The following is a 19,704-nucleotide window of genomic DNA, read 5'->3' as shown; positions in this document are numbered from 1 at the left end:
AGAGTGAACGTAGGCTTGATCTAAGCCGAACCACTACAAACCTTGTGTTTATTTTTCTCTTCCCTAAACTCTTTTACTTTATTTACTGCGATATACTCTTGTGTTTTGAAATATTTGTCGAAGTCTGTTTTTACACCTATTCACCCCCTTTAAGTGTTCTACTAGCCCTTTCAATTGGCATCAGAGCTTGTGTGCTTACTTTGTTGAAGTTTTTTTACTTCTAAAACTAAAGATCTTCTGTGGCACCCCTCGACGGCCCCCGATCCGTTAGGGTCGTCATAGTTCGCTTACCTTTCACTTTTCCTTATAACATGTCACTTTGATACCATTTCAATTGTAACGGGTCCATACAACCTAGGGGTTTACATTTTTTTTTTTTGATCGGTCCCTTGCACAATTCATATAGCAGAAGCACATCCATTAACTCCCTTCCCTATATACAGAAAACGATGCACACCAACTAAACATTTATAGGTAAAAGCCGTACACTTTTATTTACTTAAACCAGATGGACATCATTCATCGGTACATCAAAATGCCGTAGTTTTCTACACTCGACTACACTTCAAAAGATGACCGACGTCTCCTCCAACAGTCATATACTTAAAGTCCATCGATCAGTGTCAGCATCCAAAAGCTCCTTCCTTTGCTATCCTCCTCCTCACGGTCATATCCAATCACTCGATCCGTCTACTGGTAGCAGTGGCAGCAGAGGTATCTTATCTAGTCTGAAATGTTGGTCCCCGAAGGGGTGAGTACAGTCACTCGGCAGGTAAAGGGCCCAATAAACCACTCAATGCATCACACAATACAATCATAACAATCATAGCATAAGACATATCATTCAAACATCCATGCATAATTTACCTTGGAGCCATGCATATGTCATCATACCACATGTAAACACATCCTCATGTAATCATCACCATCATATCATACATGTACCATCATGCCATAGGTGCACATACATCCATGCACTTACCATCATCATGTCACACATACCATCATGCCATAGGTGCACATACATCCATGCACTTACCATCATCATGTCACACATAACATCATGCCATAGGTGCGCATACATCCATGCACTCATCATCATCATGTCACATATACCATCATGCCATAGGTGCACATACATCCATGCACTTACCATCATCATGTCACACATATGCCATCATGCCATAAGTGCACATACATCCATGCACTCATCATCATGCACTCATGCATACATGTTGCTATACCATGCATAATTCAATTTCAATTTCCCAATTTTATTCTTTCATTTTGGGCCACCACATTTCTCTTTCCCGGGACCAATATTTGCATCCCACATTTATCGCTCGCGCCCAAACTGGCATCGCGAGGAACCTTCGGGCATGTATTCAAAATACAACGGGGCATCCGGCCCCCCACATTCTGGGCATCTCATATCCCAACTGACATCACGAAGAACCTCCAGGCATGTATCCAAGATACAACCGGGCATCCGGCATTTACACTCCCTGGCCGAGCATCTCGCGTCCCAACTAGCATCACGAGGCATCCCCCCCCGGGCACAAACCTCCGTGGCTTTTGGAATTACGTACCGCCATACCACTGTGCACTCCCCCGGAATTACGTACCGTATACCACCGGGCATCTCGAAACTCCCGAGGACCCTCCGGGCATGCATCATGATATACCCGAGCATCCAGCACAAACCTCCGGGCATGTATCATGACACAACCGGGCATCCGGCACTCCTTAGCCAGGCATCCCGACACTCCCTGGGCATCGTCAGCTCACACCTCTAACGGCATTCTCATTTATCATAGTTTATATTCACAATTGTGGCTCAATTTCAACATGGCATATAATGTGATGGCGAACAAGATTATTTTCATCATTTGGTTTATATATGCATTTCCAATCATCAACATACATGCAGCAGGATCCAATCACTTATGTTAATACAATCCATGGGGTCCATGCAACATAGAATAATCCATACATCACGACCTTTTTGAGATTTACCAAATTCCAGCTTGCACAAGTTCGGAAAAAATGTAAATTAAATATCCATATGATCTTCGAAAATCATGAAATCATAACATGTAATAGACAAGACATAAAGGTAGCAATTCCATGAAGAACACATGCCCAAAAGAGCTTCACACAAGAAGATATAGCTCACACAATACAACATGCAAAATTCGGATAAAGTCAGATTGTGCAGTTCTTGAAATATTTCGATTAAAATACCCGAATGACCTCCAAAAATTATGAAATTTTACCAGGTTATAGTCAAGACCCTAATTTATGGACCAATGAAAGTCAATAAACTACCGCATGGACTTTCAAAGGACTAGAATCATGTGAGAGACTCAGAGGATTACACCTCTATCAGTAGATGAACTAATAGGCACACTTCAGTCATATGAAGTACAGCAGATCAATGATGAGGAAGATCCAAAAGGTAAGAAATCAATTGCTTTAAAATCTAATATTGATTTTGATGACACGAATTCAAAAGAGGATATGGATGATTAAGAACTGGCCCTTATTTATAAATAATAAAAAAATCAGAAGACTGAACAGAAAAAGGTAGAAGGTTCAATTGGAAGAAGCAAGGCTCACAGAAACCTACAAAAGAAGCTGAAACTAACAGGGAAGTAATATGCTTCGAATGTAAGAAAAATTGGCATATCAGACCAAAGTATCCTTTGTTGAAAAAGAAGAAAGGGAAGACTGAGAAATACAAAAAGCTCTCAAAGGAGAAATTTGGAGTGACACCGAATGTGAAGAAAGCGAAGAAAAATTAGCAAACATATGTCTAATGGTTCACTTAGAGTCAAACTCAAAATCAGAGATGGACATTGATTCAGACTCTGACAAAGAAATTGAGGTTAGTAACTCTGAAATTCTTGTTAAAGTCTCTATGTATATAGAAGAACTATGCCTCAATCTTAAATCTTCTCTTAAAAGGATCTCCGAATTGAAGAATGAGAATTCTAAGCTCAAAAACGGAAGTTTCTTGGAAAGAAAAGTTTAAAAATTTGAAAAGAAGTTTTGAGGGTTTGAAGCAAAATTCTAATTCACTCTCAAAAGAAAATGTTGTTTTAAAAAGGGAAATCTCAAATGTTTCAAAAAGGTTTTCAAATGGATCAGAAAAATTAGAGAAAATTCTTACAGCTCAAATACCCTATTTTAACAAGTTCAGTCTGGGTATGAGTAATGAGACTGTTCCGTTAATTGATTTTTCTAAAGTGAAAGAGAGACTTAAACAAAAACCTGCATAAACATTTTATAAAAATCATTTTCAAAAAGTTTTTATAAAACATGTTGGCCGAAGTGCTCTAAGATGTTCTAAATGTAACAACTCAGATAATTTCGAGAAGAATTGCCCTAAGGTTTGGAGACCAATTAAGAAAGATTGGGCAAGAACTATTTTTAATACTAACACTTCTAGACCAAAGAAAATCTAGGTACCAAAGAAAGTTTGAGTTTTTCTTCTAATTGCAAGTCACTATAAAAAGTAAAATCAAATGGTATTTGGATAGTAACTGCTCAACGCATATGATAGGAGACTCAAGCTATTTCGAAAAGCTTGACAGGCTAAAAGGAGGAAAAGTTTCTTTTGAATGAAATAGTAAAGGAAAGATAATAGGCTGTGGAACTATGAAGATTGGAAGTTTGACTATCAACAATGTTTCCTTGGTGAAAGGTTTAAACTACAATCTTCTGAGCATAAGTCAGTTTTGTGATACTGGTTTCAGAATAAACTTCCAAGAAGGCGTTTGTTCTAGGATAAGTCAAGACTTCTCTCAATCCTTTACTAAGCGAAGGCATGGAAAAATATACATTCTAGATATAATCTAGAAAGTTCACAATGTCTTATTTCCATTCAAGATGAAGCAAGTCTTTGGCATCAAAAGCTCAGCCATGTAAATATGAAGCAGATTGCCAAGATTTCTTCTAAGAAGCTGGTTCGAGGGCTTCCTAATCTGGGTTATCAGAATACTGAGTTATGTACTCCCTGTGTCTTGGGAAAACAGGTCAGAAGTTCTTTTAAATCAGTAAATCAAGTTTCTACTAGTCGAGTGTTACAGCTTCTTCATATGGATCTCTTTGGGCCAATAAGAACTCAAAGTCTTGGTGGAAAGAAATATAGTTTGGTAATCGTGGATGATTATTCTCATTTCACTTGGGTGTTCTTCTTAGCGAATAAGTCTCGAGGCTTTTACATACTTCTCAAACTTTGCCAAGAAAGTTCAGAACAATAAAGGTTATGCAATTTCAAGCATAAAGACGGATCATGGAGGTGAATTTGAAAATCAAGATTTTGCATACTTATGTAATGAATCTGGTTTTCAACATGTTTTCTCCTCTCCATATACTCAAAAACAAAATGGGGTCATGGAAAGGAAAAATAGATCTCTACAGGAGATGGCCAGACCTCTTTTGATAGAAAGCAAAATACCTTCTCGCTTTTGGGCAGAAGCAATTTCTACTGCATGCAAAATACCTTATCGACAAGGTGTTTTTAAGGCCTATCCTAGAGAAAACTTCCTATGAAGTATTCAAAGGGAAGAAGCCAAATGTTTCCTACTTTCATGTCTTTGGCTGTAAATGCTTTACTTTGAAGAATGCGAATAATCGATCTGGAAAGTTTGAAGAAAAATCAGACGAATGAATTTTTCTTGGCTATTCAACTTCAAGCAAAGCTTACAAGGTCTTTAACAAGAAGATTCAATTTGTGAAAGAATCTATGAACGTCGATTTTAGAAAATATGCAGATTCAACTAGATTAGGTTCAACTTGAAGAGTATGAACCAGTTCCAGACTTAACAAAGTCTATCTCCCCAACAAAGTTTAGACTTTTGGAGTACAGCAACAAGATCAAGAAGATTCAAATGGAATAGAGGATCAACAAACTCTCAGGCCAAATAGCAACTGGAAGCACTAGTCAAGTCATCCTAAAGAACTCATCATTAGCAACATTGATGAAGAAATTCGCACCAAATCCAAAGCAAGAGAAGACTTTAGTGCTTTAGCTCTTGTTTCCGAAATAGAGCCAAAAAATGTAGAAGAAGCATTGTCTAATGAAAGCTAGATAAAAGTTATGCAGGACGAACTTAGACAATTCAGCATTAATGATGTATGGGAGTTGATTCCAAAACCCAAGGGCAAATCTGTTATTAGAACGAAGTGGGTCTTCAGAAACAAGATGGATTAGAAAGGACAAGTAGTCAGAAATAAAGCAAGACTCGTGGCAAAAGGATACACACAGAAAAAATGGATTGACTATAACGAGACCTATGCACCTGTAGCAATGTTAGAATCAATTAGATTATTGCTTGCTTTTGGATGTCAAAAGTGCCTTCCTCAATGGATTCATTCAAGAAAAAATCTATGTGGAACAACCATCAGGTTTTGAAGATCCAAGAAAACCATACTCAGTCTACATATTGAAAAAGGCTTTATATGGTCTGAAGTAGGCTCCACGAGCCTGGTATGAAAGGTTGAGTAAGTTTCTAACTCATAATGGTTTTGAAAAAGGAAAGGTTGATACTACTATGTTTATAAAAAGGGGAGGAAAAGATTTTCTACTTGTACAAATTTATGTAAATGATATAATCTTTGGTTCTCCTAACAAAAGTCTCTGCAAGAAATTTTCAAGATCTATACAGATGAATTCAAAATAAGTATGATGAGTGAATTGACCTTCTTTCTGGGATTACAAGTCAGGCAATCAAAGAAAAGTATATTTATTCACCAGGAAAAATATGCCAAAGATCTCATCAAGAAATTTGGATTGGAGAATTGCAAGAGGACGGAAACTCCTATTTCGAGTTCATCAAAACTGGACAAAGATGAAGGAGAAAAGAAAGTGGATCAGAAACTATACAGAAGCATGATCAGATCTCTTCTTTATCTCACTACTTCTAGACCTGACATTTTATTCAATGTGTGAATCTGTGCATGATTTCAGTCTAATCCAAAGGAATCTCATCTCAGTGCTATTAAACGCATCATAAAATATGTTGTGACTTTTCCAAAGCTGGGTCTGTGGTATCCAAAAGAATGAGACTTTACTCTTCTTAGTTACTCTTATGCCCGATTGTAGAATCGATAAGAAGAGCACATCTGACACTTGTCAACTGTTAGGACAAATGCCAGTATCTTGGTTCTTAAGGAAACAAAGTATGGTGGCTTTATCAACAGTAGAAGCAAAATATATTGCCCTTGAAAGTTGTTGTTCTCAAATTCTTTGGATAAGATAACAACTAAGAGACTTTGGAATAGAAGTGTCATGCCATGATCCTCGAGCGTGTGCCCATCCCTCGATGGTCGATAAATTTGTGATGTCTCAAGACGCGTCGTGAACCCATTCACTTTAATATGCATACGGAAGCGAACTATTACCCTTAACCACAACCAACACAGGATAGAAAAGCAAGAAGAATATTCACAACCAAAACACTTTTATAAACACCCCGGTTTATATACAATACTAGTCTATGGACAAGAGTTTCAAAAGACCGGCTCTTCAAATGAAGCTGTCCTAAGACCAGCTAGCCAGACACATTCACCGAACCTTCGGTCTCCACAGGCTCCGGGGGCATCAGGTCCTCCACTGCACCATCTGGAGGGTCAACTACGTTCTCACCCAAAGCGGCATTGAGCGTAACGGTATGGATATCAAATCCCTGGATGGGGCCCACCCTATACCCATTGAGTCTATGGAGGTACCACACCCTGAATCGATAAGGTACCCTCTCAGGTAAGCCCTCATCGACCCAGACGGTGGTTACCACTAGCTCATAGACCTAATGACTACCAGGGACCGGGATGTCCATACCCTACTTAGTAATAGCCTGAGACTATCCAAAACATTCCGGAGGAACTGCCATCTAAGGACCTGAAAAGGTTAAGCCTATGATGCGGTGAGATAATGTCTCAGCAAATTCACCCCCTAAACTCCGACTAGGAAGGAAATTTGCCTAAAGGCAGTCTATGCACACATAAGATAGAGGACTTACTTGACCTCAGTTCCTTCCTGCAAGTCAGCATAATTCATAAACTCAACTAATCAAATCAGTCCAATCGATCATTCAATCTAGTCGATACCATCTATCAATCAATCGATTCGATTACTGCTCACACAAGTTGAAGCATAGACAGTAATAGCGCTCACAAGGTGATATATAGATAGATAGTAGCTCACACAAGCTAATATAGATAGATAGTAGCTCGCACAAGATGATATATAGGTGACTACTCTCACAAGCTGATAAATGACTATTACTCAAACAAGCTGATAAAGTATACTGCTCTCACAAGCTGACATATCAAGTTCAATAGGCTGATATATACTACTCTCACAAGCTAACAATAATATGCTCACACAAGCTGAAACACAAATCAATCCCAACTAATAATTTTGTGCTTTGCACTCCACTTCCTTAATTAAAATACTGAACTTGGCATAGTATCATCGTGTTAAAAATACTTGATAAAAATAATCATGTGTGGGTATACGGTAGGCCTAAGCCAAAATACTATATCTTTCTTTTCAAAAATCTCACTATTCAATATAATGTCTAAAAACATTTTTGGCGTTAAAAGCGACGCCCGGAATTTTCTGATTAAATACCGAAATTACTCAATTTTGTGATAAATTCCCAAAATTATAATCACCACTCTATTTGCACAAAATAACATCCGATTAAGTAAACCAAGCGCACCATTGCAATCGGCACAAAATTCCGATTACCAGCTATCCTAATATAATTTCCAGAAAATAATAAATAATTAAATAAATACTAAAAATAATTACATAAATACAATTAATTACCAAAATGTGGCACCCCCCCGACAGCCCCGATCCATTAGGGTCACCACACATGCCTTTCACTTGCCCTAAAAGCCTATTACCCCGATATCATAAAATCTTGATAAGTCCTTGAGTCCTAGGGGTTTACATCTTTTAGATCGGTCTCTATGCAGTTTATATGGCAAAAGCATATCCAACAACTCCCTTTCCTGTATTTAAAACGATGCACACTAACTAAACATTTTTATAAGTAAAAAGTCGAACACCTTTATTTAGATAAACCTAATGGACATCATTCAGTCAGTACACCAAAAATGCAGTGGTTTTCTATACCTAGCTACATCTCAAAAGATACCCGACTTCTCCAACATTATATACATAAGTCCATCAAGTAGTGTCGGTGTCCAAAAATGCTACCTCTGTTGACTCTAGCTCTCGGTCACACCCATCCGTCCGGTCTGTCTGCTAGTAGCATTGGTAGCGGCCCCAACGTGTGTCCATCTCAGCGGACGAAAACGGTTAGATACTCTTGAAGCACAGGGCCGACGAGAGGACCAATATCAAACACTATCAACACCCACACTTGTATAAAGGACAGCCCTTGCACCTCGGGATGGTGATGCTCTAACCTTTCGCATTGCAGGTCAATTGGAACTCCATAAAATGTGCCAGGAGTTACAGGCAGCATAGGCATCTCGTCTAGTCTGAAATGTTAGTCCCCAAAAAGGGGTGAGTACAACCACCCAGCAACTGAAGATCTACTAAGCTATACCATGCAAGCAATCACTATCTAATTCCATGCAAGATAGACGAAACATATAATCCAAAGAATGAGTATGCGTCAAATCCATAAAGCCTTTCAATGCAATGGCAAGTGCAGTTTCAAAACTAAAATGCACCATTTTATGTCACATGGGTCCCGATTATAAGACCAAACTGTTATGACATGTCCCATTCCATGCCACACAATTTTGTCCCATAATCAGGCGCAACACTTAATAATATCATCAATTTTAATTTTCAAAAGATTTTTCCTCCCGGAGGACTAGTGTTTGCGTCCCTCCGGGCATTCGTAGCCAATCCTAGCATCGTGAAAGCCTCCGGTTTTCAATCACCGAGCATCCAAAGTGTGTTACGTTACACCTCTTAGGCATCTCGCATCCCACCTGACATCACGAGGAATCTCCGGGGCTCGCCATGAAAATGGTTACCCCTACCCTCCGGAAATTACGTACCGACATAAACCAGGCATCCCGACACTCTCGGGGGAGCCTCTGAAGCACTGCGGACTGCAGACCCCAAGCATCCAAAGGGCATCGACTCAAGGGTCTGACAGCATCAATCATATATCTCAGCCATGGTATATCAATCAAAACATTTCAATGCCAAAACAATTTTAAAACAACAACAGCAAGCTTTAAAACATAGGCCATTTCCATGTCAATGAAATACATTCACAAAATTTCAGCAACATAATATCAATTCATAAATCTATTTCCACATTTCACCTTCAAAGCATTTCAAGAATCCATGTGTAAATCTTGGGTTGCACTTGCGCCTCATGGCCAAATTCCAAGAGAGTTATCAAACACAAGTAGATTGAAATCGGCCCATTGGTAATTCAACTTTACACTCCCGAGTTCAAGATTTTCAAAGATTAGTTCTTGCAAAAACTTGAAATCTCGAGGGCACCAAACTATTTTGCTTTTCTTTTTGAAACGTTAGTGAGCAGCGCCTCGGTGTGAAAATTTCAACAAGAGTTGGGAGGTTTTCCAAACTGGTCCATGGCCAAGTTTTGTTCAAAACAATAAGTGAATTTTAAAAACTCATTTAGTAAGTCCAAAAGGTCCACCCGATCTCCAATGGTTTTAGAAATTGATACAAAATTCGAAATTGGAAAGCACCGCACTTTTTCTTGAAAACATTTGGGGTCGGTGCCATGGTAAATAAAGCTTCAAACACGAATCGGAAGGTTTTTCTTTTTTTTCAAATCAAATCAATGGCCGAATTCTTCAAAATTTCATAGTCATCAAATCTGTTTTGGATGAAGTCTAAAGAAATCGAAACCAAACATGAAAAATCCGAATATTTCCTCAACCCTTTAGCCTCAAATAGTCTCGGTTGCTCAATAAACCATCATTCAGCATCAAAATCCAACAATCCAGCCTATCAATACACTTTCTAAGACAGCAACAGCACTACACAATATAGATTAGTAGACTTCAACTTGCCTCAAGTCCTACGATGTTAATGGCGAGGGGTTCGGTGTGACTCAATGGCGGCAAAGACGAGCGGTGTCAACGATGGCAGCGTGCGCTCAAGTGGAACGGTGGCTTCAGCGCAACAGGGACAGCGGTGGTGTCCAAGCACACGGCGAAGGGGCGGTCCTTTCCCTCTTCCTTCGCCGCCCTCTCTCGCGGATCACTCGCTCTGCTCACGGTTCCGCTCGCTCGTTTTCTCTCTCTCTCACTCGCTGGTTTCATACGACTCTTTCTCTCTCCTGCCCTCATCTGCGAGCATTTTGTTTCTTTGTTTAGTTGACTAATTCAGTCAATAATCCTACAATTCGGTGGCCGCATGCGCAAGGGGCAGCTATCAAAGACGTGCCCTCCTGCATGCTGATCTTCCCTCTTGCCGAGCCAGCGCGACTTCTCCGTGGGCTTCTACTTCGCTGGCAGCAAGTGAGGCAACTACGTGGCCTTTCTGGTCAACAATTTCTTCCATAGTTGACCGGTTGCACGACTCTTCATGTGTGGAAAGAAGGGCTGCATAGGTCAAGCTTTTTCCTTTTAATTGACCGGCTTCTACGGGAAAAGAAAAGAACATGGCCACATGGCCGTGCATGGGCATCCATGGTCTCATAGAAAAATATGTTAGATGTTTTGGGACGTTGGGTGGCGATGAAACAGTGGTCACATGTGGTGCCAACGATGATGAATTCCGATAACAATTTTGTCAATCCGCGACATATCATTATTTTTCCGAGGTCAGCAAAAAATATGGATGCCACAATTCTCCCCTCCTTAGAGAATTTCGTCCTTGAAATTGGACATCACTCATGTCTCAATAAACAAATGAGGGTACCTTTCCCCCATTTCTTTTTCACTTTCCCATGTGGCCTCTTCCATATTGTGATATCGCCATAATATCTTAACCAACAGAATTTTCCTTGTCCGAAGGACTTGTTCCTTTTGATCCAATACTTGGATCGGCTCTTCCAGGTATCTTACTTTTTCATCCACTTTGATGGCTTCATGATCGAGTATGTGACCAAGGTCTAGCTAGTACTTCTCAGCATCAACACATGGAACACATCATGCAAATTTTCTAGCTTAAGAGGTAATGCTAGCCGATAAGCTACGTCTCCTATCCTTTCAAGTATCTCAAAGGGTCCAACAAATCTAGGGCTCAACTTGCCCCTTATCCCAAATCGTGATATTCCTTTCATCGGGGATACTTTAAGGAATACATGGTCTCCTATATTAAATTCCAAGGGTCTTTTACACTTATCTATGTAGTCTTTCTGTCGGTTTTGGGCTGTCTTGAGTCTTTTCCTGATGATCTCAACAGCCTCAATAGTAATTTGTACCAGCTCAGGTCCTGTCAGTTTCATTTCACCTACTTCATCCCAACAAACAGGGGTCCTACATCTCCTACCATACAATGCTTCATAGGGAGCCATGCCTATACTTTTCTTAAAGCTATTGTTATAGGCAAATTCTACCAAGTTTAACTTTTCATCCCAACTTCCTTTAAAATCAATAACGCAAGCTCTTAACATGTCCTCTAACGTCTGGATCACTCTTTCCGTTTGTCCATCCGTCTGTGGATGAAAAGTAGTACTGAATTGGAGCTTAGTCCCTAAGGCGGTTTGAAGACTTCGCCTAAGGTTTGAAGTAAATCTTGGATCTCAATCAAACGTGATAGTTACAGGGACACCATGTAAGCATATTACCTAGCTTACATATATCTCAGCATATTTATCCATTGGATAGTCTATGCGGACTGCTAGGAAATGGACAGACTTAGTCAAGCGATCTACTATCACCCAGATAGAGTCGTAACCACTTGATGTCCTAGGTAATCCTTGCACAAAATCCATCGTCACATGATCCCATTTCTACTCGAGTATATCTAATGGTCTCAACAATCCTGCGGGTTTGCGGTGCTTCGCTTTTACTTGTTGGCATGTTAAACACTAGGAGACGTGTTTAGCTATATCCGCTTCCATGCCATTCCACCAATACTGTCGGTGTAAATTTATGTACATCTTTGTACTACCTGGATGAATACTATAGTTTACTCCTATGTGCTTCCGACAGGATTTCCCTTCTTATTTCTTCATTGTTGGGAACACAAAGTCATCATTGGCATCTTACTATTCCATCCTCAGAGACTTGAAATTCTGGTCTTTTTCCTAAAGACGCAGCATTTCGCACTTTCACAATTTTCGGGTCAGATTCTTGCAGAATTCTAATTTTCTCGATAATTTTCAATTTAATCCTTAATGCAGTAAGCATACCAGTAAGGTGGTCTACTTCCAATTTAAACTCTAAGTCTACTACAGACTTTAACAGGTTCCATTATGTTATTCTCATACTAGCTATATTCATAGTCGATTTACGACTAAGGGCATCTACCACCTTATTTGCCTTTCCTAGATGGTACCGTATTTCACAATCATAATCCTTTAACAATTCTATCCACCTCCACTGTATCATGTTCAGTTCCTTTTGTGAAAACAAATATTCAAAACTCTTATGATCTGTGTATATTTCAAATTTCTCTCCATACAAATAATGCCTCCATATTTTCAAAGCAAAAATTATAGCTGTCAATTCTAAGTCATGGGTTGGATAGTTCAATTCATGGGGTTTCAACTGTCTAGACGCATAGGCTATGACCTTGCCACGCTGCATCAGAACGCATCCTAGTCCTTTGTGAGACACATCACTATACACTGAGAATCCATCAAATCCATATGGTATAGTTAGAATTGGAGCCGTAGTTAACTTCCTCTTAAGTTCCTGAAAGCTTCTTTCACATTATCCATCCCACTCAAATTTCACATTCTTCCGAGTCAATTTCATCAAAGCGCCTGCAAGTCGTGAGAATCCTTCAATAAACCTTCTATAATAACCAGCCAATCCTAAGAAACTACGTATCTTAGTCGGCATTGTCGGTCTCGGCCAATTCACTACCATCTCAACTTTTGCCGGGTCTACTGCAATTCCTTCTCCTAACACCACATGTCCCAAAAATATTATCTGATTTAGCCAAAATTCACACTTATTGAATTTGGCATACAATTTATGGTCTCTAAGGGTTTGCAACACTATCCTCAGGTGTCGCTCATGCTCTTCGAGTCCTTTAGAATATATCAGGATATCATCAATGAAGACAATCACAAATTGATCCAAGTAGGGCTTAAATATCCTATTCATCAGGTCCATGAATGCAGCCGGGGCATTCGTTAGTTCAAATGGCATAACTAGGAACTCATAATGTCCATAACGAGTCTTAAATGTGGTCTTAGGAATGTCTTCTTTATTAATCCTTAGTTGGTGATATCCCAACCTTAAGTCAATCTTAGAAAAGACCGAACTTCCTTGTAATTGGTCAAATAGGTCATCAATTCTAGGCAAGGGATACTTATTCTTAATGGTCATTTGATTCAGTTGCCTATAGTCAATACATAAACGCATTGACCCATCCTTCTTTTTCACAAATAAGACCAGTGCACCCCAAGGAGAAGCACTTGGCCTAATAAATCCTTTATCGAGCAACTCTTGTAGTTGCACCTTCAATTCCTTCAATTTAATCAAGGCCATCCTATACGGGGCTTTCGATATTGGTCATGTTCCAGGCATTAGTTCGATCTCGAACTCAATTTCTCGTTCCGGTGGTAACCCAAGTAGTTCCTCGGGAAATATGTCCTGAAATTCCCTAACTACTCAAATTTCATCGAGTTTAGCCTCTTCCTTAGTATAATCCTTTACTATTGCCAAGTATCCTTAACATCCTTCATTAAGAAGTGCACGGGCTTCCATTACCGAAATAAGAGCTATAAAGGGGTTTGTCTGACCTCTGAAAAATTCAAAACTAAATCGATCGGGTGAAACAAACTGGATTACTTTCCTATAGCAATCCACCTTAGCCTTTTGCTTATGTAGCCAGTCCATCCCTATGATGACATCAAAGTCATTCATAGCCATCACAACTAGGTCTATTTCCATATCCCATCCTCCTATAGTTATTTTACACTTTTCACACACCAGCATAGACAATACCATATTCTTTAATGGCGTAGAAACACAAAGACGCATCTCAAGAGATGTAGTTTCTATCTTACTCAACTGTCTATATCTTTCAAACACAAATGAATGCGTAACACCCGTATCAAACAACACATATGCCTTTTTGCCATTTATAGAAATCATACCTGAGATGACATTTTTGGAAGCTCCTGCTTCCTCTTGGGTGACCGCATACACCCGTCCTTGTGCTGGTGGCCTCTATGGATTCCTTGGTGGATTTGGTCTAGTAGTATGTTGTTGCACCTGTTGCACCAAACTGACATTCGGCTGTGACCTTTCTTGTGGACAATCTCTCCTAACGTGTCATATCTACCTACAACCATAACATCTCGATCAACTATTATAAGGTCCTGGCCCATGTTGTCCACCACACCTTTGGCAAATATCACTCTAGTAGGGTACTTTTCCAAAAGTCGAGCCATTCCTAACTTTTCCAAAATTTCCAAAATTACTCTTTTTCTTAGATTCCCAAGGCTGACCTTGACTAGGATAGGGTCTCTTACCTTGTCGAATATCACTAAAGGTCAATTGCCTCCTAGACTCTGATTGCTCTCTCAATAACTCCTACTCCACCAACTATGCCCTTTCATAATCTCAGTATGCCTGGAAGTGAAGCAAGCAAATGATGGCATATTTATTTCACAGTAGAAACATGCTAATGATATTTTGAAGAGATTGAAAATAGAATCTCTCAAACCAATTCAAACTCCAACGGTAAAACGATAGGAGCTGAAGAAAGAAGGCACTGATAAATTGGTAAATTCTACTTATTTCAAAAACATTATTGGCAGTTTGAGATATTTTTCTTCTACTAGGTTAGATATTACCTATGGAGTGGGAATTATTAGGAGGTTTGTAAAAAAAACTCTACCAATCATATTTGTAAATAGCAAAAAAATTTACGATATATCAGTGGAATTCATGATCATGAAATTTTATAATTCTTGTACTAACAATTTCAATTTAGTGGGGTACATAGACAGTGATTGGGTAGGCTATACCAAGACTCGAAAGAGTACTTCCAAACATGCTTTCTTTCTTGGATCAAGAGTAATTTTTTGGTCCTAAAAAGAAAAGCAAGTTGTTGCACCCTCGACAGCTAAAGCAAAATGCTTGGCATTAGTTTCAGTAGCATGTCAAGCAATATGGCTTCATAGGATGATATGTGAATTGAAACATGAACAAACAAGTCCTAAATAATTCAACTATTGCATTTAACCAAGAATCCAATTTTTCATGGTAGGAGCAAATACATCCACATCAAATTTCACTCTATTCGTGAGCAAGTCAAGATTGAGCTTAATTTCTACAAATCAAAAGGTCAAATTGTAGATATTTTGATAAAACCATTAAAGGCAAATTCATTCGGAAAATTTATGAAAGATGCTTGGTTAATTTTCAAAATCAATTTTAAGGGAGGCTGTTAAAATATTAATAAAATTGACTGTTGTGTTGTCAAATTCTCCATGAAGACCAAAAAAACTAACAAGCGTGAATTATGTGGATTGTGAAGGTCACATTAAATGCTAGCAAGCGAATGATGAGACGAAGACAAAAGCTACAAGCATTTAATGAAGACAAATGCCATTGAAGAGTTTTTCCACAAAGGCTTCTTTTTCAAATGCATTTATGGTGTGCATTTATTGTATTGACTTTGTTTGTTTGTTTTTATTAGCTCTGTAGACTTTCTTGTTGCTTCATTTAATGTTGCCAAAAAAGGTGTTTGAGGACTTCATGGCTCTTTCAATGTGTGAGGGATCATTGTCTTCTTTACTGTAAATGTTCTACTACTATATAAGGACGTGAGGGTGAGTGTTGGAAAATAGAAGTCATCAGAAAGCATTCTATCATAAAACATTCTAAGAACAATTTCTCCCTCTAATTTGTGCACTCATTCCAAATTTCCAAAGTTGTCATTATCTTTCTTTAGTTCCAACATTTGTTAACATAAAAAATGGCTTAACGGGCCAGGACAACCAATCAAGCCCACTGGGCTCAAATCAAACACACGAGTTCATAGGAGTCAAGGCACGAGTTCATAGTTACCAATGGCTTAATACCAACAATCACTCGGGAGTAAGAAGATAAAGGGGATGCCAATTGCCGAAACACTCGGTTCCAATCAAGGATAAGGCAATGCAATTATCGACAAAACCCCGAATATGCTGATGATTTAAAATTAAACACATAACTTTCAAAACGGCTATTTTCTTAGTTTGATTATAAATAGCCAACGAAACGCCACTGTAAAGGATTGCGAAATTGAACAAGAAAACTTGAGTACACTCAATTTTTGGCTATTTTTTTGTAGTTATTTTTGCTTCATATTTACTTTCAATCGCATTAGATTTATCATCTATTTATCACACTTGTAGTAGAATCCACAGCTTTCTTTCGACACAAGACTCAATACAAACAAAATATCGAAAAAATCATCATTTGGTGGAAGATATATTGTCTGAGGACATTTTCGGCAAAACATATATAATATCCAGACTTTTCTCAAAAATGGTCTTCGATGTTACCGTAAACACATTAATTCGTGTCCGTCTAGTAATTGTAAAAGGTCACCGCCATCTCCTGGTGGATGTGGGTGGCGGTATCTCAAACATTTACTCGATAACCAACAGAGGATGTTTCCTTCGACAGTGGGTTTTTGTCTAATATAAACAAATCATATGTAATATCAGTTTCAATGAGCTTTTTAATACATACATGTATATATATATATATATATATATATATATATATATATACATGTATGTATGTATGTATGTATGTATGTTACGAAATCGCACGCCGATTCCAGAAAAATAATGCTCGCAAATAATTTACCAGGCATAATATAATAATAAAATAATAGAATCAGAAGAACACGCCAGAAAATTTGGTAATGAAGTTTACCCAAACTTGGGCTACGTCTCTGCGTAGAGGCACTTTGCGAATCCACTAGACTTCGGAAAAAGTTGGAATACAACGATGATCTTCTCTCAAGATCGGGACACAAAGAGATTGAGAACCATCATTAAAAAAAAAAAAAAAAAACTCACTTTTTTCTTCTCTCTTTTTTCTTGTCTCTCTATTTTCTTTTTCAGTGTCTTGACGGCCAGCGTCTTACCATCACTAATATAAATATATCACTTTTAACCTAAAAGTAAATCTAATAGAAAAGACAAAAAAAAAAAAAAAAAAAGCCCCTAAAAACAAATATTTGGCTTCATCTATAACAATCCCCCACTTGAAGACAAATATACCCAAGCACCAAGCAACTTTGCATCCATCTTCTTCAGAAACTAGTAGTTGAAAAACTTGTGCCTCTGCGAGACTCCTCATCAATCAACATGCAGTAATACCAATGATAGTAGTACAGAAAATATGATTCTCTCTGTCTACTACCTTGGTCAACATGTCAACTGGATTCTTCGAGCCATCAATCTTCTGTAACTTTAACTCATTATCTTTCAATGTTGATCTGATAAAGTGATAACGCTTCTTGATATGTTTAGTCCTTGAATGATAAGCTGCATTCTTTGCTAAGTGCACTGCACTTTGACTATCACTCCACAGTGTACTGACTGGCTGTTTTCGATGTAGCTCCTCCATGTAATCTTGTAACCATATGATTTCCTTATAGGCTTCTGTAATCGCCACATATTCTGCCTCTGTCGTCAATAAAGCCACTACTTTTTATAGTTGAGATACCCAACTAACTATTGTACCTACAACTGTAAAGACATATCCAGTGGTATTCTTACCACTATCTCGATCACCCAAATGATATGCATCAACATAACCCTACAACTTTAGAGATGTACTACCATAACAAAGTGAGTAATTGGAAGTACATGCTAGATATCTCAATATCCATTTTACTGCATTCCAATGCTCTTTGCCTGGGTTCTGCATATCTTGACTCACAACTCCCACTGCATGTGCAATGTCTAGTCTCGTGCTCACCATGGCATACATCAAACTCCCCACTACTAATGCATATGGAACTACCGCCATCTCATCTTTCAAAGCCTAAGTGCTCGAATACATATCCTTAGAAAGTTTGAAGTGATTTGCTAGAGGAGTTGTAACCAGTTTTGCATTGTCCATGTTAAATCTCTTTAACACGTTGTTCACATAGTCTTCCTGCGACAGCCATAATTTCTTATTTTTCTTGTCCCTAATGATTTTCATGCCTAAAATATTCTTGGCATCTCCCAAGTCTTTCATAGCAAACTGTGATGATAACATCTTCTTCACTTCTACGATACTCTTTATATTGGAACTAGCCATCAGCATGTCATCCACATATAAAGAGATATACACAATGTCACAATCATCATACTTGCGAAAATAAACACAGTGATTAGACTCACAACGTGTAAATCCTTTTCCTTTTATGAAACCATCAAATTTTAGGTACCATTGCGGCGGGGCTTGTTTCAAGCCATATAAGCTTTTCTTCAAGCAACATACCATGTGCTCCTTACCTTTGACTTCAAAACTCTTAGGTTGTGTCATGTATAGTTCTTCATCTAAGTCACCATGTAAAAATGCTATTTTTACATCTAACTACTCAAGATGAAGATCCTCCACTGCAACTATACTCAGCAGAACTCTAATTTATGTCATTTAAACTACAAGTGAAAATATCTCAGAGTAGTCGATCCCTTCTTTTTGAGAAAAAACCATTGACTACAAGTCTCGCCTTGTATCTAATACTACCATCTGCTTCATTCTTAATCTTGTACACCCATTTATTTAACAAAACTTTTATACCTGTGGGCAACTTGGTCAACTCTCAAGTTTTGTTCTGAAGTAACGAGCTCATCTCGTCTTTCATAGCACACTCTCACTACAAGTGAGACGTGTCTACCTTTGCCTCATCATAAGTCTCTAGTTTCCTTAAATCTGTATATAAGACATGGCTCATAACAGTATTAGCTGATGGATCAAAAATTACCTTTAGCTTTCTCACACATGTAAACCTCCTCAAAATAGGTACTTAAGGCTAGTCAGTTTGCTCCAAATCAGTGTGTTCCTCTTGAACTACCTCCTCACTAATAATAGGCTCATCTTGAACCTCTCTTTCAAGTGCACTTTGATCTACTGGAAACATCTTCATGGGCCTTGTGTCTAATTCAACATATTATGGTTGTACTATCTTCTCATGCTCTATCTGATGATCCTTGTACATCTTTTCTTCATGAAATACCACATTCCGACTACGGATGACTTTGTTATTCTTATAATCCCAAAGCCTATAGCCATACTTGTCGCCACCATATCCGATAAAGACGCACTTCTGGGACTTAGCATCAAGCTTTTTTATATCCTCCCTATCAATCAAAGCATATGCAATACAACCAAACACTTTTAGATGTGAATAATTAATATTTTTACCTGATCACCATTTTTGTGGTATTTCTCCATCCAACGCACTAGATGGACTTTTGTTAATAAGATAAATAGCTGCATCAACCGTGGCAGCCCATAAGTGTAGCAGGAGACCCGCGTGTAGCCTTATGCATCTTGTGTGGCATCCTAAAATCTCCTAACAACCTCTGGAGTACAATG

Source organism: Eucalyptus grandis, unplaced genomic scaffold (genome assembly GCF_016545825.1).
Source record: "Eucalyptus grandis isolate ANBG69807.140 unplaced genomic scaffold, ASM1654582v1 tig00002652, whole genome shotgun sequence".
Lineage (NCBI taxonomy): Eukaryota > Viridiplantae > Streptophyta > Magnoliopsida > Myrtales > Myrtaceae > Eucalyptus > Eucalyptus grandis.
This window is presented reverse-complemented; position numbering follows the sequence as displayed.